This window comes from Schistocerca americana, chromosome 3, assembly GCF_021461395.2.
Source record: "Schistocerca americana isolate TAMUIC-IGC-003095 chromosome 3, iqSchAmer2.1, whole genome shotgun sequence".
NCBI classification, from domain to species: Eukaryota; Metazoa; Arthropoda; class Insecta; order Orthoptera; family Acrididae; genus Schistocerca; species Schistocerca americana.
Window position 1 is genome coordinate 507,751,111 of NC_060121.1, and position 22,782 is coordinate 507,773,892.

The 22,782-nt window shown below is 45.1% G+C and overlaps 1 protein-coding gene across 2 annotated transcripts in view; it reads left to right on the plus strand.

Annotated features, from left to right (window-relative positions):
* Window positions 1-22,782, plus strand: part of LOC124605594 (cyclin-dependent kinase 14) — a 719,551-nt gene that overhangs the window by 536,069 nt on the left and 160,700 nt on the right. For both annotated transcript variants that reach the window (XM_047137382.1, XM_047137383.1), the window contains exon 2: window positions 6,353-6,487. The gene's annotated coding sequence lies outside the window, so the exon portion shown is untranslated. The remainder of the gene's footprint in view (window positions 1-6,352; window positions 6,488-22,782) is intronic.

Sequence of the window (22,782 nt, forward strand, 5' to 3'; positions counted from 1 at the left end):
TGAGACTTGCCTTTTAACGAGGTCGTTAACTGCTGTCAAATGAGTCGAATGCAGTAACAAGAAAAAAATCAATAAAGATCACTAGATGTGAAACGCTCAGAGCCAACTCGTTGAATTAGGTGCAGCAAGCATTTTATCATTTTGTGATGGAATGCCATATTTAGGGGAGACTGAGGCTGGTTGTTACATGGGGCAATTCGTTACATGCGAACTTGGAATTAAAGGATGACAGCGGCGCAGTTTCCTTCCGATAGACAGTGGCAGCTGATGGTAGAATCCTGCTGTCGCTCGCTGGAGGGCGGGCCGTCAGTATTAGCGAGAGACTGAGAGAGGAAACGTTTCTTCGTCCATTCGTAATTTTTGAAATACATGGCGTTAAATTATCTGACAGCATTCTTGTTGAAAAATTATTGAAATAAATGTAGTAACTATCCCCGGTCTTCCCTATTGTTCCACCTAGAAGCACAGATTCTTTGTGAACTGCTATCGAGAAAGCACGATTCATATCGTCGTCATTTTTGGTAGACCAATTTTTTACTTCGTGAGGATATTTCACCAACAAATAGAACTCTTGAAATTTCGTTGTAGGATTGTAGACAAAGTACAAAGTCGCTTCATGAGTAACAGTTGTGTCTGAAAAGCTCTCCTCAAAATCAGTCACGCAGTCTTGACAAGACTCATTCCTCAGTTTGCTGTGACGAATGTGAAGCGAACACAGCTTCCGCTTGAGCTAATATTCTCCCAAGAATTAGTAAACCACTTTGTATCTTCAAATGTCGGGCAAAGTTACTTTAATTTGATGGTGATCGCTAGAAGGAAAGAAATACTATTTTACTTTTATGGTACTAACATTTTGCTAATGATCCCAAGATTTCTTCATTGATGTAGTTACTTATCTAACTCCGCGATAATTTTAATTGTTTACAGCGGATTTAATGAGAATTTGCTAATATATGCTTTCTGCGTTTCTTCACTTATTTTCACCCCTCAATAATTCACAGGTTAAATCGGTAATTGATATTACAGTGTTCACTCGTACTGAAATGTGGAAGTGTGATACTTTCTGGTTGTTTGGTGTCACACTCCTCTCTATCTGCGAATTCCTCTTTTCAGTATATTAATTGACTGTGAAAAGTGTCGACATTTAGTCAGCAATGTTTTTAGGTGTTTTACTTTCTCCTTTCCAGCAGAGAACCAGAGTTTGATGTCGCAGTTCAGAACTTTCGGTGTAGCATTTGAGTTTCAACTTCGTCAGTCACTTTCTCCCCGTTTGTTAAAGTTTGGATATGTAGTACGGTTGTCTCAACGTGATGACAGACTGTAATGAAGTTTCACTCTATTTATTCGGCGATGCTTACTGTCAACGAGTCGCCGCTTTGCAAAAGATGGTTGGTAAGTATCACCAAACATTTGGGTCGTACGCAAATTTCACCTGGCACCCTGTGTTTAACTATCTACAGAAGACTATTTAATTGTATTAGAGTTTACTCATGGGAAATTTAATAATAACTTTTACTACCAAATTAAGCCTGTCGACATCGCAGTGCCTTCGATAACAACCGATAATGAAGCTGTGCTTTGAGATTTACTTTCACCTAGTGAAAACGCTATTGAAAGACATTAGATGGACTTCACTATTAAGTTTTCTCTTCATTTCGCTGTCTCGCCTTACACAAAAATAGCCATGAAAAAAGAAAACAGTAAACTGTTCACTTATCCAGTGGTGTTTGTTACTCTACTCCCATGATTTGGGAAAGAACTAGATTCATAGACAGCCATTAAGGCAAATATTAAAATTAAGACAAATATTAATTTCCTGGCAAATTAATTCATTGTACCATATCTGTAATCGCTCCCAGGTTTTAGTAGAAACAGCGTACTTGAATTACCGCTCTGACCATGAAAGCATACGATACTGTGACTTGAATTTTTATCGCCAAAATTAGCATATAAATTTCTGGCTGCCGAATGTCCTGCAACTTTCTCGAATGCAGCCAGCGAGCGATTCATACCCGCCGACGCTGCCGTCACCCCTCCCTCCCTCCTCCCTCACCAGTTCGTTCCCTCCCTCCCTCCCTCCCTCCCTTCCCCGTTCTCTCTTGCTTCCTTCCCTGCCCCCCCCCCCCCCCCATTCACCGCCTTATTCGGCTGTGAGGTAGTGCTACCTCTCAAACGGCCACCGTATTGCGGGCGAGGCAACTGCTTGAATGCGAGAGGAAGACTGTGCCGAACCGCGACACGGTGTTCCCATTGTTGCTACCAGGAATAATGCGCTGTTAAAGTCCAGGAAACGGCTCGGAGAACATTCGTCACAGCAGAAGCCGTTGCCGAGACCATAGTCACGGCGAGGTGTGCCGTACGGGCAGATCGTTCTGAAGAACAGGGTCCTCCCTGTAAAAGTTTCTTTCACGCTGCCCCTCATTTCGAAACTCTAGGTTGACGGGTCATTCGAACCTCAGGGAAAGTATCGCCAGGAATCCTCTTACAAGGAAACGCTTTTTGTGCCTCTGCTCCCTTTGTCGACAGAGTTCACGAGGTACGAAGGGGATCGCAGCTGGCATTTCCAAGCCTCCGCCCCCAACTCACTCACTCGTCCTGTCTTCTTCCTCTGAGAGCTGCGAACAAAACTCTGTACCTACTGTTTCGTCCTTTCATAGCAGAAGCATCACATTTGTAACATCTCTTTATTTTAGTGAAATTTTGTTGTTTGCACTGTGCTGCTATTGCTTGCTGTCGAGTAACGTAGTGTGTGGGAGATTTCCATGAAAAATGAAAGTTTTGCAGCCAAAAGATACGACAGATACACATATCTTGATACTCGCAAACTCACTCTTCAAAACCCGTAGGGTATAGAATCATGAAATTTGGAAGAAGCAAGATTTCATGAAGCAAGTAAAGGAAAAAATTAGAAAATTGTTAATTTGTGATTCTTTTATCATTTGTTATTCGACTTCATAATTAAGAGTAAAACATTTTCGACAGTCTTGGAATTCCCGGGACCGATATCTTGCGAGTATCAGTGTCGATAACAGCGCGAATCCTACTCGCATCTAGCCATGTTTTTTTATCATTTTAATATTTCAATATATATTGTACGAATGTTACATCCTTAACCTGAGAATGACCCTGTGGCGGTTTTGGTATAAGCAATATCAGGCGTTTATTGAAACTTTCTCAAACTGCAGAAAGAAGTGAAACAGTTATCAATGGCCCTAATCACCTCCTTCTTTACTAATGTTGTGAAAGAGGAAACGTAAGTCTTGAGTAACTGTTACTAACCCCAGACAGAGGAAAGACGATAATTTAAAGAGAAGTACTGTCGTATTGATTGTAGGGCCATAAGCCATGGCGCAGTGGTAGAGCGTTACCTGTGAAGACTAATATTCCTGTTTCGAATTAATATATAGCACACAGTTGTAACGAGTTATAGAGTTTCAACTTGTACCATTGCTTTGCAGTGGCCAACATATAATACATTAGGAAACCTACTTGTCGCGTTCCGATTTTTTTTTTCTAATTCTTACAGTGAGTTTTAATTTCCATCTCCGTAGATACCATAATGTTCAACTTCTATCTGATCTAATATTTGATATGAGTTAGTGAAGGTTGTGGAAGTATAACTAACGCTTAATATATATAGCAGTGCCAAAGTGCCTAATGCTGAAGTCGCAGTTTCTTCGAAATAGTTTTCATCTAAATTAAAAGAATAACTACAGGTGAATGGCTGGAAAGAAATAAGGTAGTAGTCTTTATTCTCAAAAATGTTCAAATATGTGTGAATTCTTAAGGGACCAAACTGCTGAGGTCATCTGTCCCCAAGCCTACACACTACTCAACCTAACGTAAACTAACTTACGCTAAGGACTACACGCACACTCATGCCCGAGGGAGGACTCTTAACTTCTACATCTACATTTATACTCCGCAAGCCACCCAACGGTGTGTGGCGGAGGGCACTTAACGTGCCACTGTCATTACCTCCCTTTTCTGTTCCAGTCGCGTATGGTTCGTGGGAAGAACTACTGTCGGAAAGCCTCCGTGCGCGCTCGAATCTCTCTAATTTTACATTCGTGATCTCCTCGGGAGTTATAAGTAGGGGGAAGCAATATATTCGATACCTCATCCAGAAACGCACCCTCTCGAAACCTAGCGAGCAAGCTACACCGCGATGCAGAGCGCCTCTCTTGCAGAGTCTGCCACTTGAGTTTGCTAAACATCTCCGTCACGCTATCACGGTTACCAAATAACCCTGTGACGAACCGCGCCGCTCTTCTTTGGATCTTCTCTATCTCCTCCGTCAACCCGATCAGGTACGGATCCCACACTGATGAGCAATACTCAAGTATAGGTCGAACGAGTGTTTTGTAAGCCACCTCCTTTGTTGATGGACTACATTTTCGAAGGACTCTCCCAATGAATCTCAACCTGGTATCCGCCTTACCAACAATTAATTTTATATGATCATTCCACTTCAAATCCGACTTCCGACGGGGGCAGCCAGCCGAACCGTGGCAAGACGCCTCAGACCGCGCGGCTCGTTACTCTCCATAGCAGCCGGCCGAAGTGGCCGCGCGGTTCTGGCGCTGCAGTCTGGAACCGCGAGACCGCTACGGTCGCAGGTTCGAATCCTGCCTCGGGCATGGATGTGTGTGCTGTCCTTAGGTTAGTTAGGTTTAACTAGTTCTAAGTTCTAGGGGACTAATGACCTCAGCAGTTGAGTCCCATAGTGCTCAGAGCCATTTGAACCATTCTCCATAGCAAAACAAAGTATTTGTAAAGTTCCATCGTTGTGTAGCCGTAAATGCGAGAATAACAGTGTTGTTAATAAAAGTTTCTGTGAAGAATATAAAAATTTAAAAATGATAGTACTACTAATGTTCAGTACAGAATAATATTGTATGAGTAAAAAGGCACACCAATTGGTAATGCACATTAGTGGCGAAAAATTCCTTGGTGACAGTGAATAACTGAACATGTGTTTCGATTATGGCAGTTCTAAAATCTGACATAGCAGAGACGGGGGCACAGTGGGCATATTTTTTGTTTTAGAATATTTTGTGATGAAATGTGATATTTTTGGATTATTACATGTCATATAGGAAGCCTGTACTATCTAGTATTAATGTATATGTTTTGTTTTGATAAAAACATTACGAACAGAAGAACTGACAGCAAAGTGATGTGATACGCCCACTCTGCCCCCATCATCTTGGGGCGACATGAGCAAGCATTGGTGTGTGGCTCACTGAGCGACAGTAAACAAATCCACCGACAGACTGGAAATATTTATTTTTCTTAGTAAACGTTATTTTATAACTACACTTATTTGTACATAATAAACGCACTGGACAATGTAAGTATCCATGTCAGGGAGAAATACATATTGATACAGATCGTTTTGTGCCGCCGACAGTGGAAGGTTTTGGTAGCCTTCAGATGACATCTGTGAAGCTAATTTCACGTGCTTCTGCATCTGCAACAAGTAGAAAATCTCTGTCAAAGTTACATGACTTCTGGGCTTAAGTTACAATTGCAGTGCTTTCATTTTTATTAACAGAATTGGTATGGACTACGCAATACCGAGAGGGTATTTCCTTTCCTTTTGTTGCCACTTTCAAAGTAACGTCATTCGCTTCGAGCTCACCTTCCGAGTTAAATTCTTCTTCATCGTGAAGACTCGAATTATCGTCGGTGTCACTCATCTGAAGAACACCAGAGCCTTCATGAACTGCTTGCTCTGTCCCATGTCCCATCAACACAATTAAACACATTTATTCAGTCACAAACAGATGTACTAGTTTCGTGTTTCATAAGGTATGAAGAGACAATAACCATGATAACTGCTATTTGGTTTTTAAAAAATGAAGACGTGCAAATCCTTACCACAGACGTGGCAAAATGTGCAGAGAAAGATAGTGAAACACAAGAGGCACATTTCGGTACTCCAGAATCATACAACCATCTAGTTTTCACAGTCTTCAAAATGGTCAGAGAGTGTACGCTACATGTGTAGAACTATGATGGCATCCTAAGAGTCATATTTTATATCAATCAGTTGCTCGCGAAATTTCGCGTGCGTATAAATAGTACGTCATACCTTGTGTTCAAACTTAACAACCCGCCATGACTGGCAGGTTAAGCGTGTTCATGCGTCGTAGAATGTCAAGTCGCTCTGGAAGGACTCCGTCTAATAAAGCTCTCACGTCTTGTCCTCTAATACGGGAGAGAAGTTGTTACGGTACGATGTTTTCTATCACTTACAGAAGATGTCTTGTCAGCAATGTTTTGACATATGACCTCCGTAATAGAGAAGCGCAGCAACTTACACGTGTGCACCTGCTTCTTGTTGCAGCCATCTCGAAGGAGGAATCCGAGGAGGCCAACTCCCGCGGCGGCAAACTGCCGTACAATGGCTACTCGGACGAGTTCCTCGACCGTCTCGAGCCCAACGGCAATATCCCCGCCGACAAGGACCTGCGAGGATATGGTGAGTAATTACGCCGCTACCTAGCACATTTCTGCATCTTGCAACACAAGTTATCTGCATGGTATAGTACGAGGATAATATCGATCAGTTCCGTCAGATGCATTTCTGGCTAAACTTCACGAAGGGCCGCCCATTTGCTGCACTTGTTAGTGGTATAGAGCAGATACTGGCAAAGGATGACTGTGTCAAGACGGAGACAGCAAGTTAACAATTGTTAACTAGATATGTCCTCATGCTGGTAACATACTAATTAATCGTATTTTGTGGACCGTCTTTCCGTCACATTCTGCTTTTGTCTAATACTGACGTCACAAAGCTATTACGTTTTAATCTTCTTTCGCGTAAGCCTCTCTCTCTCTCTCTCTCTCTCTCTCTCTCTCTCTCTCTCTCTCTCTCTTATCATTTCACTGAGTTGCAAATCTTCGTTACTAGTGTAATTTGCGCGACTCCAAAACAATAAAACAAAGTTCAAAGAACAGTGTATGGTCTCCAAGACCTTAGAATCAAATCTAACGTAAAAGAAAGCAATGTGTAATGCTGTTAGTAGCAAAATGTTTTCTATTAGTCCGTCTAACAGATGATAATGAGATGGTATTGCATTTCAAGTGGTAATTCACGAATTCGACTAAAACACAGATCGGAATATTTTGGCACGTGATGCTTTCTCTACAGAAGACTGAAATTTTTGCTGAATTAATTCTTTCTCAGTTAGTTGCTCTTTGAGCGACACCGACTCGGAAGCAACTGTACAGAAAACATAGCATTCCGAAAGCCATTGGAAAAGCGTCGTAGCGCTAAACAAATTGCCAAATGTAATCAGTAGTCTACTCTTTTCACCAAAACAACAAAAATCCAACAAAAATTTAGAGATCACTTACAGTTGCACTTTCACCATTAAATAAACATACCAAATGCTGCCGTGACATATGATGAAACCAGTAACTCTACGGCTGCCGGGCACGTAAACAACCGCAGCCAGTCCCAAAGCGGACAGTATGTCCTAAAACAAGTTAAAATTTGCATGAAAACGACTTAAAACACACACTCCACGGATGATCAAAAACAGAATGATGAACATCAGCCTCCTTAAAATAGCCACTGTGGAACCAAGTTCAGAATCATCTCCGGCAGCTACCCATGCCACAATAAGTTTCAACAATCTTCTTAGTTAAACATAAAATGAAAATCATACGTAACTTGGAGCTTGCAAATTACGAGCTGGGAAGCTGTTCAGCGTGAGACGACGAACTCACCACAATTTTGCACGTCAAGGCGCCCAGTGATCGGCACCGTACATCCGACGCGCGCCGAAGACAAGGGCGGCGAGCACGGCGAGGCCCATGCACCACGGTTAGGGACGCGGGCTTGTTTTCAACACAAGTTGACTTGCTGAACGCCGACCGGAGACCCAGTCGTCAGACATTCACTTGGAAAACCCGCCGGGGGAGCAATCAAAGATAGCAGGACAGCCGAATATCGATATCAGCGATGCAAGTCGAACACCCTAGAGCCAGCCGCCACAGCTCAAAATGCTTTTACGCATTTTGGTTACGTCCCTCATTTTAAAGGCGTTGCCACTTGCTTGAGGATGTCTACTTAGAATTGCTTTTCGAATTCAACTTGGAAGTTGACGTTGCACCCTCTGGCCTGGATGCATGTACTTATACGGTTGGTGTGTCATTAAGCCGTTATTGTATCCTGTCCTGACAGGCTGGCCCACAACTATTGTAATGGTGCTTGATATCTTGGTTACTGGCAGTATATAGGACAGAGTTGACGTCCGAGATGGCTCCACACGTGATATATAGGGGACAGATCTTGCTGGCCTCCGGAGTACGTCAACATCACGCAGACAGTTCATACAGGCAAGTGCCTTGTGTGGACGAGAATGATCCTGTTGGAATATTACACCACGATACTGTCGCACGAGGGGAAAGGCAGAGCGTTGCGGGATGTCCGTGACGTACCGTTGTGCTTCCATAATCCCTTAAATCACTACCAGTCCTGGCCTGAGGTCATACCCGATGGCTCTCGACAACAGGACGCCAGGAGCAACATCGCCGTGCTCTCTAAAACATGAAGAATGGGACGTCTCCCCAGGTCGCCATCATAGCCGCCGACGAAAGTTGTCCGGTGTAGGGCAGAACCGCGATTCATCACCGAACGCAGTGCGACGCCATTTATCAGCAGCCCTTGCTTCTTGCTTACGGCACCTCTCCAAACGCAGCCGTTCGTGTTATTCGTTGTCTGGCTCCTGCTAGCTTCCGACCAATGGTGCGGGATGAAAGAGAATATTGCAGGGGGTCCCGTACTTGTTCTCGGATGGCAGACGCGGTTATGAAAGTGTTACAAAGGGCTTGGTCACTTGTGATAGTCCGACGTGGTAGAGTGGAACGTGACGATCAGTACGCCAGCCAGCACGTCACCGTGCAGTCCGACATCGGGCCACTGCCATAGCAGAATGCCCCACAAATATGGACGTCTCACGATTCGACCAGCCGGTCAAATGGGACTCACAAAGAGATTACTTGAAACCTCTGGCAGGCGCTGATAACGCTGCCTCACAAGAGTATGTGGCATCTCACATGAATCATTTGACACCTAGCGGTGTTCATGCCCCTTATGTATCCTACAAGGCCTGGTAACAACACTAAACACGAACAATACTAATGCACTCTGTTGGACGTTCTACATATTACAGAGAATTGCAACTCTAATCATTTACATAACCGTGTTCGACGTTGCTGACAGTATATGTTACCCGAACACGTCGGATTTCTCTATATTTTGAACATGTATTGTCCACTATTTTTATATATGGTAATGTCTAAAAAGTTTGTGATTTAATTTTCTTCATGTTCAGCCATGAAGGTGACATTTGGAGGGACATTGTTGCTAGGTGATCGATATTCTGCTTCCGTCCGTCGTCTTGATGTACCACATACAGAGGGCGACACCTCGTAACGTAGTGCCCCCACACTTCTTTATAATTCCTAACATTGTAATGGATGTAAGACAGTGATTTATGGAGCCTGAACACAGCGCATTTAACTCAATAGCTGCTATGCAACTGCAGTAGATGTGTAGATGTTTCAAAATGGAAAGAGACCGGTAATCACTGCAAACAAATACGATATAGACTGCAATAAAAATATTAAAAGAATAGTAGTCGCTGATACATACCTGTCTTTGAAATAATGTCATGATTTCATGTAACTGAGTACTTTAAGACTCTTTTTTTGTTTTTAAATCGGCAAAGTGTGCATGTATATAACCAAAAGCATGACGATGGAAAGCTTGTTGTAATTAAATTTTTATGTCGATTACAGTTCATGCATACAGATGTGAGTACCTTAAACAAGACGCGCAGTAGACAACCCCCCCCCCCCCCCCCCCCCCTCTGTCAATTGTCAGCGTCGCACGTGTCTCCATGGAGTCAGCGAAGCGCTCCACTAGTAAATACTCTGGTAGAACGCATTCGAAGTTGAACGCGCCACCAGTAAAAAGCAAATAACGGCATATTTCTTCATATCCAAACATGCGAAGTGGTTGCAAATGTCTACCAGTTCATGAAAAAGAAGCTGTGCTAGATGGTCCATTCAAACGAGTGGCCGAAGCAACTTGCGTATCGTTCACTTCCGTTCGGCGAATCGAGAGAGAACCGGAAAGGACCCATGCAGGTGAATTTTCAACATATCATAAGGAAATGCCCAGAATATCTTAGGCCAGTTCAGACACTTTTAATGAGCAAATCGTACGCCACGTGGTGAATAATTTCTACATTAATGATAAAAGAAGACCCACTTTAAAGGAAATTCATAAAATTTTACAGAGTTTAATGAAATCTGAAGGATGTGTAAACGCATTTCATACAAAACTTAGCATTCTAGGATTTAAATAGAAGAAGACGACGAATAACTGAAAAGTTCTCCAGGAACAAAGTAGCATCAAGACAAAACGAATTGCGTACTTCAGGTAGTATCCGGGAGTACAGACGTGCATGTCGTCGTCTATGTGGACGAGACATACATTCACAGTTGCCACAGAGCGTCGTACGGATGGAGTGACAGTTCACTATAGGGTCTCTTGAAACCTGTTTCGAAACAAAGCAGAATTGTCATCAGCTTTGCTGGCGAGGAGGCCGGTTTTGTACCGAATGCCTATATAAGATTTAAATCTGGGAAGAAAACAGGGGATTGTCACAAAGACACGTCAAAGTATAAAAAGTGGCTCTAGGAGAGATTAATACCTAATCTACTACCTCATACTGTCCTCGTTATAGGTAGCGCACCTTGTCACAGTAAGTCACAATAAGCGCATAACTGGGTGCTCAACCATTAAGTCCACGAGGAGCGATATGATGTCTTGGTTTACAGAAAAGGAAATCAGGTTTGTTTCCATCAGGAACACCGTGCTCCACGACTGTATCGACGAGATTCACGATAGAAGGAAGTGCAGCATCAGTCTTAAATTTTTAATATGTTTATTGCAGGTCGGTTTCAGCTACTGTTCAGCTATCTTCAGTACATTATGTGCAAGTCGTGATGACTTACCGTAAATACGGTAGCCTAAGGAACACCTTGACATTACAGGGAATAAACATCAGTTAAAGGTTGGTTGTTATCTGTAATGTCAAGTGGTACCCTGTGCTATTATATTCGCGACAAATCATTACGACTTGGATATAATGCACTGAAGATAGCTAGTAGCTGAAGCCGATCTGGAATAAACAAACTAAAAAATTACGCCGATGCTGTCCTTCCTCCTAACGTTGAAGAGAGAGTTCCTTTCTACAAGGATACGCTGAGACCTCAGTTGTACACTCTGATCAAAATGAACAAACAAGGCCATATGACTTATAAAATAGACAGTATTTTTACCGAACATGGTCTTCCGACTTCATCTATGCCACCCCATAATTGAATCCTACCCCTTTGGCCGCGCGACTGCTACGATCGCAGGTTCGAATCCTGCCTCGGCATGGATGTGTGTGATGTCCTTAGGTTAGTTAGGTTTAAGTAGTTCTAAGTTCTAGGGGACTGATGACCACAGATGTTAAGTCCCATAGTGCTCAGAGCCATTTTTTTTTCCTACCCCTTTGCTCGTCCGCTACAATACAGTACCTCTTCTCTTGCCTTACATTTCCCCCTCTTGCGCATACGAGTGTCCTCCTCTGTTTGCATGAAGTGTATCTGTTTCTATCACTGCTTTAAAAATACTGCACGATCTGCGCTCCTTCGCCTAAACGGACTGCCACGGTTTTTGTATCTCAGGCGGCGTAAATGAATAGAGCTCGCCCCATTTAGCGGGCGGGGTACATATCGATAGGCGAACAGTACCTCATATTATTATTCTACCTATTATCAGAGAGTGGGAAGGCGTGGACTACGATCTTACTTACAGGAAGACACTGATTTGAGTGGATACGGGGAAAATAGGGGTAGACAACGCAACAGAAATAAAAATTTAGAAACTAACGCAAGAAGGTATATTCTGAAATCATTACGAAACAGCGTACTCTTAACTGAGGGCATACTCCATTGATATAGACACATTCACAGAACGACACGTATAAATAACGATCACGTATAGCTATATACGTTTAACTGAGAACGCTTTGGAGAGGGAATACTGAACCATGAGTACTAGGTTTCGCGAACAAAATTTGGGCGGTAGACTCTGCTGACCATCAGCTGCTGCTCTCCCGTAGTCTCGTGAAGCACTCGCGATCGCCAAACGACCGAAACGGAGCATCAGTACTAGACTGTGCCTGAAGTAACGAACCGATAAACTTTACCACAGAATGGTGGAGCAAACCTATCGACAAGATGCGACCGCGGGCGAGACGGCAGCTGGTGAACCATCCAAGATGACGTTTCAGAATCGGGCCAGAGCGGCGATGCTCAGGGGTTTTGTTAGCTGGTCGGCACCTCATACTCACGTTCCTACGGCTGAAGTGAGTAGTTCTGGTGCCAAATTGCTGGGTGCTGAAGCGGCTGGCTGTCACCTGCTGTGCCGTAGAACTCGCCGCTTCGTTTCTGCAACAGAGATTTCGCAACCTTACCCAGACTCGGCAATTGGGACGGCGGGCCTTAGTGTGATCGTGCGCGTCTGAAGACGAAGAGGATGCTCGGTTTAGACTTGAATACTTTTAAAGGCCGCTGCCATATGGAACATTATTAATTAATTAAAGCATTTAATTGATTTATCAGTTCCTCACACAATAACGGCAACCGAAATCTGTTTACAGAGGTAGTGATTTATTATTACAAGGTTTCTCTCGTTTTTGTAATTATTTAGGTGCTTCAATTCGCGGTTGAATCTCTGGATATATCGAAATAAAATTGCTCTGCAAATTATGTATAGAGCAGCTACTTGTTCCTCATGAAAAATCCCATATCTGTCACCTGCCTCATATTTATTAATGCCTTCTCGACTCATGCTTTCTTTCAGGCCTTGCGCGGCCGCCGACGCGGACGTCACTGTACGTGGCTTTCGTGGGACAGTTCGTAATATGATGTGTTATAAATCGTGCACACACAATCCTAAAAAGTGGTGTCATTTTCAGTTCAGAGCAGCAGTCGGCTAATACCCCCTCCCCTGAAAAGCTGTTCAGTTGGGCTGCATGACCCCTGACAGAGCGGAGACCTCAGCATGTGCCACACACGTGGTGTGTGGGTAAACCGCGTGCACGCAGTGCTGTGCGCGAGCCGCACGTGGTACCGCGGTGCTAACCCCTGGGGTCGGGCAGCCCATCTGGCGGCGAGACTCGCACTTGGTGGTGCCGGCGCCGCGCGCTGCGACTGCCGTGCCGCTGCTGTGCGCGCAGCCCCGCGCTGTTTGCGGCTTGTTCCCAGCCGCTGCAAAACATCACGGGTGCGGAACGCGTGTTTCACATCCACAATTAATGCCTAATTACAATTTCTCTAGTCAGTAGCTTGCTGCTTTTATTTGTATATTTATGTTCGGTAATGCCCAGTGATACTGCCGTTAAGCTTCGTTATTGTTGTATTCCCACAGATGCGTTGACAAAAGCGCTGCGTAGGACACAGTGTACTACACACTGAGGCGACAAAAATCGTGGGATAGCGATATGCACATCTACAGATGGCGGTATAAAAGGGCATGATTCTGAAAAAGTTGTCATATGTACTCACGTGAAAATCTTTCCGACGTGATTATGGCCGCACGACGGATTTAACTGACTTTGAACGCGGAACGGTAGTTAGAACAAGACACATGCTATATTCAAAGAGAGTGCCGAGATTACCACATTTCAAGCATTACCTGCCGCCACAGACAAGGCAGTGACCGACGGCGTTCGCTTAACGACTGAGAGCAGCGGCGTTTGCGTAGAGTTGTCAGAGCTAACAGACAAGCAACACTACGTGAAATAAACGCAGAAACACGTGTGGCACGTACGACGAACTATCTGTTGGGACACTGCGGCGAAACTTTGCGTTAATGGGCTATGCGAGCAGACGACCGACAGCGAGTGCCTTTGCTGACAGCACGACATCTCCTGCAGTCCCTCCCCTGGGCTCGTGACCGTATCGGTTGGACCCTAAACGACTAGAAAACGTGGCCTGGTGAGATGAGTGTACATTTCAGGTGGTAAGAGCTGATGATAGGGTTCGACTGTCGCGCAGACCCCACGAAATCATGTAACCAAGTCGGTAACAATGCAGTGTGCAAGCTGGTGGTGGCTTCACAATGGTGTGGGCTGTGTTTACATGGAATGTACTGGCCCCTCTGGTCCAATTGAACCGATCATCGACCGACAAATGGTTATGCTCGGGTATTTGGAGATCATTTCCAGCCATTCGTGGACTTCACGTTCCCAAACAACGATGGAGTTTTTATAGATGACAATGCGCTAAGTGACCGGGCCTCAATTGTTCGCCATTGGTTTGAAGAACATTCTGGACAATTCTAGCGAATGATTCGGCTACCCAGATCATCCGACATGGATCGCACCGAACATTTATGGGACATAATAGAGAAGTCAGTTTGTGCACAGAATTCTGCACTGCCATCAGTTTTGCAATTGTGGACGGCTATAGACGCAGCATGGCTAAGTATTTCCACAGGGGACTTCCAATAACTTGTTGACTCCATGCCACGTCGAGTTGCTGCAGTACGCCAGGCAAAAGGAGGTCCGGCACGACATCAGGAGGTATCCCGTGACTTTTGTCACCTCATTGTAAGTTGATCCAGAAAAATGCAGTTTGACACTTTTAAAGATTTCCAGCTCGTAAAAATTAGTGGACTTCTGGTGCAAAGCAGGATGTTCTGTGTCGGGCTGCAGGGCCAAAAGAGCCGGCAGCAACGGCAAAAAAATGCCTTCGCCCCGGGTAGTGTCATGGCCACTGCTCCTGTTTAACTTGTATGCCGATGTAGCTATCACAGTTTAAGGAAGGAGTTTTGAGGATGCAGAACAAAACTTAGAACGCGCTCTAAGTCCGCGTACGTGAAGTTCCCTAAACGAAATTGCTCAAAGACAAGCGTCGTCAACGCCTTCCATCGTCTCCCAAAACGAGCAAGATTTTAATCTGGAATGGCGTCAGCCTGGAACACACAGATAACTCGACGCACTTTGGTGTCGTACTGGACATACAAGCAAGACAGCGAGAAGACGCGCCATAATGTTGCAACAAGGAATAAAGTACTGAAGAAAGCACCTAACAGCAAACGGGGAGCTAGACCAAGGGTGCTGAGGATCGCAATCCAGACACTGTGCTTCTTCACAACAGGACATGATTTCCTGGTATGTTTCAGATATATGCCTGCCTAGAAGGCAACTTAAGAGTAAAAGCAATACCCGCTGACTAATAATAGGTTACATGCAACACACGCCACTCTATAAACTATAACAAAGCGAACCGATTTACGGATCCCAACTCCCGAAGAGCCGGTTACGAACATACTGAGAGGCTTAAAGCATACCTTCGATGAATGCCACTTCTCAGTTCGAGCGTCGTGCGGACTTGAAAGACTTAAATCCCGCAACAGATTAGTGTACAAAAAACTTACAGCGCCTCCAAGCTACTACTCTCCACTGCAGGACACGCCCAGCGGCGAGAACTGGAGAATAGAGTTCAAAGTACACGATACTAGAAGCAAAGAAGTCTCAGTAAACATTGGCTCTAAAACGCATGCCTTAAGAGCTATGGGCACTTGTTCATCTTGGGTACTGTGAAACACATCTCTTCTACTGCAAGCTCTTTGGTGTCCATGTTTTAGGAGAAGGGAGTATGGACCTAAACAAGGAAGAAACGTCCAGTAAACATGGGCTCTAAAAGTGCATACCTTACGAGCTATGAGCACTTGTTCAGTGGAACAGTTGTATTTCATAGTAGCGAAGCGGAACACGTGCTCATATATCTTGAATATGCGATTTAGAGCCCATGTTAAGTGAGAATTTTTTGATTCTTGTATCGTGTACTTTCAACTGTATGCGTTGACGCTTCTAATTATGATACACCCGGTAGATAAATCTGACGACAGATGCGACAGTGGCGAATATGGGGACATTGAACATCTCATGATCTGTCGTAACTGTTCCACTAATGTACGCTCGATGAATTATGGCGGGGAAGAATCGGACATAGCCCAATTTTGGGCCGAAAAAAATTTGGTCTCCTAATCTGACGAAGTAATTCAAGTAAGTGTTAATCATCTTGTGTCTGTATCGTTCTCTAAAGTTCCACGCCGTCAGCTAGTAAACAAATTACAGGTCTAAGCAATGTCGGAAAAGATATACCACTGGATTAAATACTTTGTAGAAACAGACTGAGCGAAACGGCGCACTGGTTAGCACACTGGACTCGCATTCGTGAGGACGACGGTTCAAACCCGCGTCTCGTCACCATGATTTAGATTTTCCGTGATTTCCATAAATCGCTATACCGGGATGCTTCCTTTGAAAGGACAAGGCCGATTTCCTTTCCCGTCCTTCCCTAATCCGAGCTTGTGCTCCGTCTGTAATGACCTTCGTTGTCGACGCGTCGTTATACACTAATCTCCTCCTCCTCCTCAAAACAGAACTCTCCAAGTCGTTATTATGGGGAGCCAGAAATAGTAGCAAACAGCGGACCTCAAGAAAGTGCCTCAGTGTTGTTATTGTTCGTGATGTAAATGATGGTAAAAAAGGAAAAAGTCTGGAAACGTCAGAGCAGAGTGGAGGAGGAGGAGATTAGTGTTTAACGTCCCATCGACAACGAGGTCATTAGAGACGGAGCACAAGCTCGGGTTAGGGAAGGATGGGGAAGGAAATCGGCCGTGCCCTTTCAAAGGAACCATCCCGGCATTTGCCTGAAGTGATATAGGGAAATCACGGAAAACCTAAATCAGGATGGCCGGACGCGGGATTGAACCGTCGTCCTTCCGAATGCGAGTCCAGTGTGCTAACCACTGCGCCACCTCGCTCGGTTTCAGAGCAGAGTTTCGGACTTCAAATCTAGCAAAATTTGCAAACCACAGGTTGTGAATGCACCTGTGTAAAACCACAGCCACAAAACAGCAGTGAATCTTCATTTGCTACAGAAGTACGTATTATATCTAAAAGCGCAGTTACCGGTTAAACTGGCTCGAGGTAATGCTTTAACCTGAACACTCCAAATTAGACACTTTGAGTCCCTATTCACAGCGTTTTTCGTTCTACGCGATTTTTCTGTTATTTTTACTGGCTGAAACTAGACCGCTAAATCAATTACGCTAGAAGTAATGTAATTACATTAATTTTTTAACACACTAAGCTAGAATACAGAAACAGCAGAGTAGTGATGTGAATGACAAGTGGTACTGCAAGGACAATGAAATCTACAGACCACATATTTTAATTTTTGCCAATTTACGGAGACCGTGAATAAACTTTCCTTCTAACGACTGGATCGGTGACTTTAAATTACTATGACACTTATGAGAAAGAAAACTGAAATTAACTTTTAAACGCTCTTCTTGTTTTCTCAAATATCTTTGTTACCACTAATGCTGGATATAACTGCTTCTCACCAAAATTAGCACCCGCCTTCGCATCCGAGCTCATCTGTGCGGTGGCGCTCGACTCGCTGGCGGAAAATCTTCACTGCCAGTATTTAGCGGGCAGGGGGAGGGCAGAGGTGGTGACGTGAAGTTTCTGGTCGCCAGTCTTTGCGCCCATCTCTCCGTAGTATCTCTTTAAGTGAGGGAATGGGGTAACCAGTCGGCCCGGGGGGGGGGGGGGGGGGACGTGGAGCACGGCGGCCCCTTTGTGGTGCTATACGAGAGTAGGTAGCTTTTTACGTGCACCGGCTTACACCCTCTCCATTCCTTCATTCTTGACAACACAAACCAGCCACTATATTGTACGAGCACTCATTACAGTCATCCACACGACACGGATGCACATTTGACCATTCATAACAGGTTGGAGAAAGGCAGCGGCAAATCACCCTCGCTAGGACCTTGGCTAGCAAGGCATCTGCTCCCCTACGCTCATTCCCTTAATAGGAATTACTTTTTGACTGAATTTAACATCCTCGAGGAATACTAGCTCAGCCTTTCGGGAAGTCCTGACCTATTACAGATGATCGTCGCCGCAAAAATTCTTGCCACCAGTTCTTCGCGAGTGTCGGCTTCGTCTCACTCGTTGATTGGTTGCGTGTGGCAGTCGTATCTCTAGAACGGAACATTTCCGACAAGTAATAGTCCGGGAAATATTGTTCGATTCTACGTTCACCACTCTGATCTGACCTTATTACCAGTTTTCTTCTGCGTCTTGTGCGTTGGTGACGGTTGGTGCGGTGTGTACACGGTTGAGGAATGTCTCGGAAGCGGCGTGATGAGTTTCGGAACGCCAGTAGTTTTAATTGTAGCGTGCAGCGGCGGGCCAGGGACTGAACAGCGGGTCGCTCGCCACCCCTGGTGTCTCAATCCATTAGCGGGCCGGTAGTGCCCCCGCGTGTAGCGTGTAGGCTTTGATCACTGTTTTCGCCACGGTACAGAGGGGACGCGTGATTAGACTTGAAAGGCGGCAGGCGGTGCGCGCCTAATGTAATTGGAGAGCGCCCCCGTCCGGCGCCGACCTGCGGACCCTCCGTCCATTGTGACAGCTCGGCCGCTAAGTACTCGCCGGCCGCCGCAGCCGCACGCTGTCACCGTCTATAACTACTCCCGGGCGGCTCGCTTCTACCACTGTGCGGCGACTCACATCGACCACGGCGTGCCTCTGTTCAGCACATTTATTTTGTACTGCGAATTTTGCGAGGGCTGGATAAAAATTAATGACAGCACTGCCGTAAAACGAAGGATCTGCGGCAGATGGCATGCGCGCTGTCTATAGCCGATAGCTGGTCAGCTTAAAGTAGTGCAGTGAGCGGCGACAGCTGTGTTTGAATCAGTTGCAATGTGTACTGTCCGAAAGTGCGGAAGGCCACTTCAAGCGCCATAACAATATGTTTAGGAAACATGAACAACGTGCGTGGATCAAAACTGAAGTAGCACATGGTCGGAGCGAACAACAATGTTTTCAGGGACTGCGTGAGGCGTGATGCGATGCAGCATTGCCGTATCGTACGGTGGCGAGACGGGTGCATTTGTTGTGAGAGGGCAGGGATGTCACTCAATACCGGCCTCGTTCGGGACGACCCCACCACGGACAACATGATCATGGTAATTGACCTCCTTGGCTCCCCGCGGGATGTTGATAGCCAATGGACTTCGTGACAGAGCACAATGCTACACGGCGAACTCTGTGCAGGAGCTCCTTTATACGTGGGGAGGGGGGGGGGGGGGTGGAAGATGCTGGAACACTCATGCGATGACGAAGTGTTTGCCAAAATGAAGGAAGCTCTTCGTGGCACGCGCTACAACACAAGAGAAGGCATCATCTGTGCCATCGGGTGGACCTTACGAGACATCGACAGAGATGGACGCGCTGACGATTAACGACGCCCTCAATCTGTGTGAGGTAAGGTTATCGAGATGCGGCATTAATATGGTGAACGTTTGTCAATAAAGTCTTGTATGAATAATTAGAACAGGGTTGCCACTACATTTTATCCAACCCATATGACTTTGTCGAAGTGGATGAGCAGTGACATCACGACAATGTTGCTTGAGAGGAAGCAGGATGTCCATGACGTACCATTGCTTATCAGAATTCCCTCCAGTCATGATCTGCTCTCACACCCGCCGGATCCCCACATCATGACGCAACGAGTAACATAGCTGTACTTGCTGACAACAATCATCCGGAGCAGTGCAGAACCGCGATTCATCGACCCCATTCGCTCAACAACCCATCCTTCCCGTTTAAGGCACCACTCCCAATGCAACTGTTTGTGTTGTGGTGTTAACGGCAGCCTACACGTGCGACGGTACGTCAGTAGTCTGGATGCTGCTAGTCTCCTACCAGTGGTGCAGGATGACACAGAATCTTGCGTGTAACCGGTCTGGAGAAGATGGGCACACTCGCTGTTCATCTGTTTTCACAACGTGGTATTGTCTTCATTGGACTTTCGATAAATGTTATGGCGAATGCGATGATGAAACGTCGCACTAGGTAGTACAAAGCATGAGAAACATACTCCAGTTTTTGTAAACAATAACGAGCGAAGTCTTAGACACGGTCTGCCTGAACCCTTGTTTTCCTAAACCGCAGGTAGGCGAATGTCGATATGGTTCCATCCGTAATTCTACAGTTGATCGTGTACTACGTTTGTAATGACCTGTCAACGAGATGTTGAACTTCAGTGAACCTTCGAATCCTGCCTCGGGCATGGACGTTTGTGATGTCCTTAGGTTAGTTAGGTTTAACTAGTTCCAAGTTCTAGGGGACTAATGACCTCAGCAGTTGAGTCCCATAGTGCTCAGAGCCATTTTTCAGTGTACCTTCATCGGTGGCCATAGCGGATATGTCTGTAATGAAGCAGCCGGCCGAAGCGGCCGTGCGGTTAAAGGCGCTGCAGTCTGGAATCGCAAGACCGCTACGGTCGCAGGTTCGAATCCTGCCTCGGGCATGGATGTTTGTGATGTCCTTAGGTTAGTTAGGTTTAACTAGTTCTAAGTCCTAGGGGACTAATGACCTCAGCAGTTGAGTCCCATAGTGCTCAGAGCCATTTGAACCATTTTTTTGTAATGAAGCAGCTGCAAGGCATTTGAATGTAATGAGGCTACTCACGCAGCCCATCTGCCCTGGTTTGAACTCCGTTAACGTCACCGTCTTAGTTTTGTATGTATTCTTTTCGAACTTACGTTTTGTGTTACGACAAAAGTAGAAGAGAACTAGTTTGATTACGATGTGCTGGTATATACTGCACAGAATTCCCATAAGCATGGTGCCAAATTAAGAATCAATATTGAACGTCTGTGGAAATTTCATTACAGCCTCATGCATTAAGATACACAAGTTTACAACTTAAGAACGGCGATGTTGTGAAAAGTGTTATACCCAGAAACTTTATTATTCGGATCGAACGAAATTCAGCACGTTATTGACATATCTTTGTTTTCAACAAAATTACATCTGCCGACACTGCATATCACACTTGGTAATGATTCTGAAACAATAATCAGCAGTCGAGGATGAAATTTACTCTCACCCCATGATTGTAGAGCCATGAACAAAGCCCAGATACGTAACCACATCCGTGTAATTCTGGCATGTTACACATTTGATATTATAGGTTTCTAAGGGTTGCAAAGGGGCCGTAGTATAAGAAGCAGTCAAATCAAAACGAGACACATCAAAAGAAGTAAATAAACCATTTATTATTTCATAAATAATTGCCGTATCAACGTATTTATCCCATTGAAAGACAAGGCGGTCAATGCCATAATGGAAAAAAGCTTACGGTTGCCAACGGAACCAAGATTGTTCCCAGGAGTGCATCTCTTCGTCCGAAGCAAATCAACTGCCACGAATGTCTTTCTGTAAGGCTCCAAAAATATGGAAATCGCATGGGGAAAGATCGAGGCTGTATGGAGGACATGCAACGGCTTCCCAGCGAAACTTACGCAGCGTACTCGAAACAACCTTGGCAACATGTTGACGATCTCTCTACATGAGATTATCATATTTTTGATGTCCACAGCTCTGGTCTCGCGGTCGCGTTCTCGCTTCCCGAGCCTGGGGTCCCGGGTACGATTCCCGGCGGGGTCAGGGATTTCCACATGCCTCGAGATGACTGGGTGTTTGTGTTGTCCTCATCATTTCATCATCATTCCTGAAAGTGGCGAGTTTGGACTGAGCAAAGGTTGGGAATTTGTACGGGCGCTGATAACCGCACAGTTGAGCGCCTCACAAACCAGTCATGATCATCATCATATTTTTGATGTCCTCCTGAAGACACATTCGCAGCCGTTGATTTGCTTCGGGCGATGTGGTGCACGCCTGGGTATAATCGTGGTTCCGTAGGCAACTGCAAACATTTTTCCATGAAGACAGTGAGTGTCTCGCCTCTCAATGGGGTAAATTTATCGTAAGACTACTTTTGGAATAATAAACACTTTACTTTTCTCCATATCTCTCTTTTTCGTTTGACTGCTCCTTGTAGACAAAGTCTTTATAAGGAAAGCACGTCCGGGAATGCACCGTTTGGATATAAAATACTTTTGAATATCGTATCACTTTCGAATATCCGATGACACCACATACCATTTTCGTCCGACTACGACAACGGCTGGGAGAATCTGCTACGTTTGCAACTGGGAGAGCTGATCGTGGGGTTCCACGGACGAGCCACACTCTTAAGACTGTCGTGACGTCCGGTAGAAGAGAACCAGACGACGAGTACTCGGAACACTGGCCACGCCATGGGCCCCTGTAGATCGCACAGGTCGGAGCTCGTAGTCTCCGCTGTGTGCGGAGACGGTAGATTTGAATCTTACCCGATCTTCAAGCTTGTTTGACATCCAAACAGCACATTTCCGGAGATGGGGCTTACAACTTAAAATTTTGATAAGGAACCCATCTGCAACCCCAACAACCCTGTAATGGGAACTGTGAAACACTATGCAGTGTTAGAAATACTTGTTGTGTATACAAAGCTGCCCTTTCTTGCTGCAACTTGGTTTATTTTTCTCAGGCGCGTTTCGCCTTCTTTTTTTTTTTTGTCTCTAAGGCATCATCAGTGAGATCTATAACGTTACAGTTTATCGAATAGTTCACGTCGCGATTTTTATGTAAGTAAGTAACTACTTACGGTTTGCTGTGCACTGCGTTTCCTCTCATCTGGTTCACAGAAAACCGTAAGTTATTACTTACTTACATAAAATATCGCGACGTGGAAGAAAAAATGGTTCAAATGGCTCTG